This window comes from Pollicipes pollicipes, unplaced genomic scaffold, assembly GCF_011947565.3.
Source record: "Pollicipes pollicipes isolate AB1234 unplaced genomic scaffold, Ppol_2.1 Scaffold_6138;HRSCAF=7277_pilon_pilon_pilon, whole genome shotgun sequence".
Taxonomy (NCBI): domain Eukaryota; kingdom Metazoa; phylum Arthropoda; class Thecostraca; order Pollicipedomorpha; family Pollicipedidae; genus Pollicipes; species Pollicipes pollicipes.
In genome coordinates, this window is record NW_023596818.1 from 24,030,461 (window position 1) to 24,037,384 (window position 6,924).

The 6,924-nt window shown below is 55.7% G+C and overlaps 1 pseudogene; it reads left to right on the forward strand.

The window, feature by feature from the left end:
- Positions 1-956: 956 nt before the first annotated feature.
- Positions 957-6,924, forward strand: part of LOC119105491 (NADH dehydrogenase [ubiquinone] flavoprotein 2, mitochondrial-like) — an 8,023-nt pseudogene continuing 2,055 nt past the window's right edge.

A 6,924-nucleotide genomic window follows, 5' to 3' on the forward strand; every position in this document is an offset into this window, starting at 1 on the left:
CAGATTGCAGATAATACATGCTACACTGAGTATGCTTGTCATATTACAGGCATCCATCAACAGCATCAGTGCATGCATGTTGTAAATCTGGTATTCCATGGGTTGATTTGCAATTGCCACTAGGTTAAGTACTGAGAGTCAGTGTTTTGAGGAATTATGCTGCTAAGTTAACTTTAATGAACAGTGCTTACAGCACAATTTGGCCTTGCCTGAATTGGGTTATCCATGTCCCAGATTCAGAGGACTTGCTTCAAATAAGGGTCAAGCTGAGTGGAGGGATTTTTTGCCCAGGGCTGAAAGCTTAAGATATAATTTGTGTGTTGTGCTAAACATATTTGGGGTAGTGCCAATGATTCCAGCACAGTTACACTGAAATTAGAAAGCCTTGAGTTGGGCACATTATCACCATTGACTTTCTGCCACTGTATCAGATTGCAATGGTTATTTTAGACGAAGCTCCATGTGAAAATGCAGGGGTACCTGTGCTGAAAAAACCTGAAAAATGCATGCAAAGTTCAGCATATCTTCATTTGAGCTGAGCTTTGCTCATATGTGCTGGGATCATCATATCAGTTTTGAAATGAATGGATTTAATTTTCATGCTGGGTTGAGGTAATGTTTCTGGGCTTTGATATGTTTGATATCTGCTTTGCATCACTAAAAATCCATCTTGGCACAGGGCCATTAAATAAAAATTCAGCCCTCAAATATGGGGTCAGGCTGAAAATCTGAACTACTTTATTATATTTCATAATATCATGCTGTGTGCTGCTGCCCAATAACTAAAATGCTTGAGTATTATCACCTACATATCAAGTGTCTGAGGCTGAAGTCCCATTTGTTGTCCCACGTTGGTGCTGAGAGCAGTTAACCCGCTAAACTGGAATGGCGCAACTTTAAGGATGGCAGGGGCTCAGGGTATGTACAACAATCCCTGCCTGGCCAATGGGAGCCATATGACCAGGACAGTCAGCTCACCCTTAAACCCAAATCATCATCATCATCTGCTTAGGAGATGCTCAGCACAGCTTGAGAAGATGGTGCTCATTGTATACCATAACAGGCTGATTTAATCTCCGCACAAGCCCATCCAGGTTCCTGCTTTTTCACACTGAGTTGAAATGTGAAGATCTGTTTGGTACCACTATATCTAAAATTGCAGATATCACCACATGCATTACTGCCACGTAGCAGTCATTAACAAGTGGACAGTCAGGTGAGGCATCAGCCTGACCCATGTTGTTGTTCTACAGGCGCAGAGGGGGGTACGTCAGCTGCACAAGACCTCCCCTGCTGCCAGTGGCCAGTTGTTCGTCCACCGGGGACTCAGACGCCAACAACCCGAACACGCCGTTCGAGTTCACGGCCGATAACCTGAAGGTGAGGACTGACCTGTTGCTGAGTCGGGTCAGTCTACCGCCGATGACCTGGTGCTGGTGGCCGGGGCCAGTCTCCGCCGATGACCTGGTGCTGGCGGCCGGGCCAGTCTCCGCCGATGACCTGGTGCTGGCGGCCGGACCAGTCTCCGCCGATGACCTGGTGCTGGTGGCCGGGCCAGTCTCCGCGGATGACCTGGCGCTGGCGGCCGGGCCAGTCTCCGCCGATGACCTGGTGCTGGCGGCCGGACCAGTCTCCGCGGATGACCTGGTGCTGGTGGCCGGGCCAGTCTCCGCGGATGACCTGGCGCTGGCGGCCGGGCCAGTCTCCGCCGATAACCTGGTGCTGGTGGCCGGGCCAGTCTCCGCGGATGCCTCTGTGCAGGAGGATGGTTCTGGACCACTGGAAGTATTTGGGATCCAAAAGTTGTGTGTCATTGGGGCTTCACGTCGCACTCAGCTGCTGAAGCTATATGGCGTCGCCTGCCTCTCACCCTGGTAGGAAGGGTGGGCACCGTGGGGTCGTTGGGAAGGCGGTACCTTGGGAAGAATGGATGCTAACAGAATACAGGTCTTCCATATGCCTGGGTGGTCCAGGTTCCGGAGATTCGGAATGTTCAGAAGGGAAGCGGAACCTGGTTTAACTAGGGCCGTGTTGAGATCTATGTGTTTCTTTGATCTGAAGTGGTCCCACATCTCCAATGTACATATCCACGTATGTTGTAAATAACTTTATTTCAAACTGGTGTATAGCTGTAGTGCTCTTGGACTCGCACCAATGATTATCTGTTCTCAAAGTGCTTATCAGTAGATGAAGTCCCATCAGGATCCACCATGTGTCACTGCCCAGTAGCTTGATTTGGCTGTCACAGCCTGCTAGATAGCCCACAACCATGAGGCGTAGTGGCGGCCGAACAGTGTGGTCACGTCCGCGTGGCGGCCGGGTGTATAACCCGCTGCTGCGTGTTTCTGTTGCGCCCGTCTGGACAGGTGGCGGCTGCCGACCTGCGTCTGCCGTCCCGTCCCGTCCCGTCCCGCGTCCCGTCCCGTCCCGTCCCGTCCCGTCCCGTCCCGTCCCGTCCCGTCCCGTCCCGTCCCGTCCCGTCCCGTCCCGTCCCGTCCCGTCCCGTCCCGTCCCGTCCCGTCCCGTCCTGCCGGCTGGCAGATCCGTCGCCCGCCGCTGTGTGACGTCTCGTCGCTCCCGTCCCGGCGGCGGTCAAAGCTCCAGCTCCAGCACCGCATAACGCTCTAGTTTCCCGCTGTCACACGAGGCGCTTGTGTTTGACCCGCTGCACTGCCGCGCGTGTGGCGTGTCGACAGCGGGCGGAAGCCATCATCTCCATCTACCCGGACGGCCACCAGAAGGCGGCCGTGATCCCGCTGCTGGACCTGGCGCAGCGGCAGCATGGCTGGCTCCCCATCTCGGCCATGCACGCCGTCGCTAAGATGCTCGACATGCCCAACATGCGTGTCTACGAGGTGGCCACCTTCTACACCATGTTCAACAGGTCGGAGCCAGGCGGACGCTCTCGCTGGTGACCCATAACTGTTGATCGTAAGGGGTTGATGTGCCAGTGTAGTTGGTTCAGTTTGCTGAGTAGCTCGCGCCGGGCCGCGTTTTTGGCAAAGCCTGTCAGGCGCCGCCGCTTGTCTGATGCTGGGTCGAGCCCAGCGTTTCAGCGATCCCGTGTGATTTTCGCGGCTCGGGAACCTCCCATCCTGAAGTGAAGCCTTGAGCGCCGTCTGGTCCCATGCGCTGGAGCGGCCCACCGCTCGCCTGCTGGCGGCGGCGGCCCGGCGGCGTGCTGTACCGTCTGCCGCCAGACCGGGGCTGACAGCGCCGGTCGCGTGCCGCCGCCGGCCGCCCGCTGACCGTCCGCCCGCTCGCCAGGAACCCGGTGGGCAAGTACCACGTGCAGCTGTGCGGCACGACGCCTTGCTGGCTGTGCGGCTCCGACGACATCATGGCCGCCATCCAGAACAAGCTCGGTGGGTACCGCGCCGGCGTCCTCGGCCGGCGGGCGTCGGGCCCGCCTCGCCGCGGTCTGCTGGGGACGGCCGCTCCGCGCGCCTGTGTCGTTAGGCCGTCATGCGACGCCGGTAGCCTGCGCCCCCTACCACATCCATTAATCACATTCGCCGCCGCTCTGTATACCGCGTTGGCGGCATTCATCAGCCGCTAAGGCGGCATGAATGCAAGGCGGGGAACCTTTTTCGTGCCAATTAACAGCTCAATGTACAAATTTTCAGTTGACGCGGAATTTCGCCCGCGCCGTCGGCAGGCTCTAAGCAATCGCGTGACGACATGTACATGAAAGTAGACGCCGTAAATGACCGAGCGCCAACTCAGACCCCCCCCCCCCCCCCCACGGCGGCGAGTGCTTTAAGTAAAATGTGAACCTAAGTCGATAGAGGGACCCTGGACACGCCTGTTGCCAGCCTGTACCGCTCGGCAACAGTCTTTTGCTAGTTTTGAATCCTGTGATGGGCTAATGACATTTCCAAGGGCAAGACGAGCCAAGAACTTCAGTGGGCGTTGCGTTCACCCTTTCCAACTGCATGCTGCTTTTCGCTCTCGCTGCGCCCAACAGTCTCTAGAAAGGTTAGATGTCATGTAACCCACTGATTTTATTTTTTGTCCGTTGCTGCACACTTAGACGACATGAGTCAAAAGCGGAGATGGTGGGATGGGGGGGGGGGATAACCACACCCACTACAGATCAGCCCGTAGACGGGAATATTGGAATGCAGGCAAATTGGAATGCCTGCTAGACAATCGTAGTGCCCGCAAATGTTTTTTGACGTTAGTAGGGAGTGTTCCACATTAAGAAGAAGTTCCGCTCTTTCTTTTCCCGGTTTTGAATTGATATCGACGTACTGAAGATCATTCGGTGCATTTCACAGTCCTGCCCTTCCTCAGACCTACACTCCTCTAGTTTCTAAGCTACACGCCCGCGACGATGGGCAGACTTTTTACGGAGACTGTTTCAAAGTCATCCAGCCATCTAAGATGCCATAACAACGTCATTCAAACCTGTCATTCCAGTAGCCATGCGGCAGGCAAGGCTAAGCAATATTTGACCGTCGAGTCCTTCATATCTGGCGTTTGTAGAGACGATTTCCACATACAACGGCCGTCGATTGGCTCTCAATAGTGTGCGAGTTACGATGGCGCAATCAAACAATGACGTATTGAGGGTCATATTTACTGAGCAGGGATATTGTGTTGTCTGGAGCAGCCTATTCCACTTGAACTTTCCAAGTATACTTATAAGTTACAAGTGAGCTGATTTCATGATACTTGTCCTTGTTTCAATATCTTCAAATGTGGAACATTCCGTTTAGCCTTCCGGCTCGCAAGCAGCCGCTATATTTCCATGAGAATTTGGAACATTCGCGAAGGTCGCAACGCATTATATCATGAAGTTTGGAAGCACAAATCAAAACCGCTGGCGTTAGAAGTTTCGCATCCAAGCTTGAGCACCGCCACGTCCGAAGTTCGTGTCAGCCCGCTCTTGACCGAATGTTTCGTTTTGTCCATCTTGCTAAAAGTGTCAATTAATTTTTGCGGCTGGTTTTCACCTTTGTTTAAACATCTTACATTTGCTGTATTGCCGACTTTGGCCTGCATTTCTCAATTTCTGGGAGCACAAACTTGTGTTCTGCGGCCTGAGGAGCACCAGCTGCTCAGTCTACCGCGGCGCGTTTTCGTGAGGCACAGGGGGCAACTTCGGCGTCTGGCTACGTGGCGGTGGCGCGGCGCGGCGCGGCTGCTCCACGACGTCCATCTTTTCACCTCGTGGTACGCAGGTTCGAAAGTCAATGCCGTTCGCGTGCCGCCACTGAATAAACGACTGGTACTACGCAACGGCTTACAAAGAATGTTTAAGGTATAGGTAGCTGACGGAGATACGAATGGTAACCTAACCTGAAACACAACAGAGAATACAACATTGATATCGGAAACAGGAGTACAGTGAACTGGTACGAATGCGTCGTCCATCCGTAGAGATCAAAACAGCTGCCGATTCCGGGTTTCGAACATGGCGGCCTTTGCGACGTCGTAGAAGTCTCTTCCAATCACTTCTTGCTGTCGATAGCAGACTTGACATTGGTGTGCGCAGAGACCGCATAAGCGCTTACCGCCGCAGACGGGCCACGCAGCAGCAAATCGTCGGCGGCCGCATCGCCGCGCGTCGGCCGCAACCGGCGGCGTACCGCAGTGTTTTTGTCTGAGATTGCCCCGGGCGTCCGGCAGACAGGCCCGTAGGGAGCTGGCGAAAACCTCAGACGCCAGACGAGCCGTCCAAATTGGCAATCGGGCTGCGACCCGCGGGGCGTGCTGCTGGTGCCGAGATGAGCGAGCGTAGCGCGGGCGGTGCGGACGTGGTGCGGACGTAGCGCGGACGGTGCGCACGTGGCGCGGGCGGCCCGGCCGTGGCGCGGGCGGCTTGGACGTGGTGCGGACATAGCGCGGATGGTGCGGACGTGGCGCGGGCGGCCCGGCCGTGGCGCGGGCAGCTCGGACGTTGTACAGACGTGGCGCGGGCGTTGCGGACGTGACGCAGTCGGCCCGGCTGTGGCGTAGACGGCCCGGCCAGGTCGGGAACGCCGCTGCCGACACGCTGCGGTTGGCACGCAGTTGTGGTAGGTTCCCTGGTTGGGCAGCATGTGCGCTTACGGAAAACGACCGCGTGCCATCCGTGGACGCCGTGGGCGGTGCATGGACTGCGCTAGGAAGTGCCCCTTTGAAACAGGGGCTGCACTGTCACCGTTGTGCAGCAGTCCAGATGTGGGCAAATGCTGCCCTCTCCACCACCTTGGTTGTTGCCCTTGCCCTGGAGGGTTCGCCTGACACGTCCATAGTGGCCTTTGTCAGCTGGCTTGATCGTGGTATGGACTCTCGCCAACGTGTGAGTGATTGCAAATGCCACTGTCTTTCCCCGTTGTGATTGGTGTTTCGGGAAGGGCTTGCCGATTGGCGTGTCGGGCGCCACGTCGATGGAAATGTGTTGCTGTCGTTTATTTCCGATGATAAGCATGCCGCAGTAAGACGTGGTTTGAGGGGTGGACTGACGCGAGAGCGCAACGCTTAAAGCTAAGCGCCCCTCTCATCAGAGACGACAGTTGAACAATCGGTGTGTGCCGTAAGCGCCTCTCCCATCAACCACTGCAGCTGACCAATCGGTTATTGCTGCTGGCAAACCGATGACCCATCGCCCATTCTTCCGGCCTGCCGGCTTTGGCGAACCACAGGTTGGCCGCCGTTCCGCCTCACACTCACAGGCCGTCACCTGCCGACGGCGGACACCCGGCTCGGTGGCGCCATCAAGCCAGCCCTCAGCTGCCCACGCCTGCTGGAGGCCGTGAAGCGAGTTATTCGGTTTGGAGAACGCATGCGTGGAAAATGTCGGCTATCTGCTGCATATAAACCGTTGCCTCTAGTCTAATAAATTGCCTCATAATTGCCTCAAGTCATATAAACCGTTGCCTCTAAGATAAATGTTGAGTTGTTGGTCTTCATTAAGCACTCGCAGAAGTTTTGGTT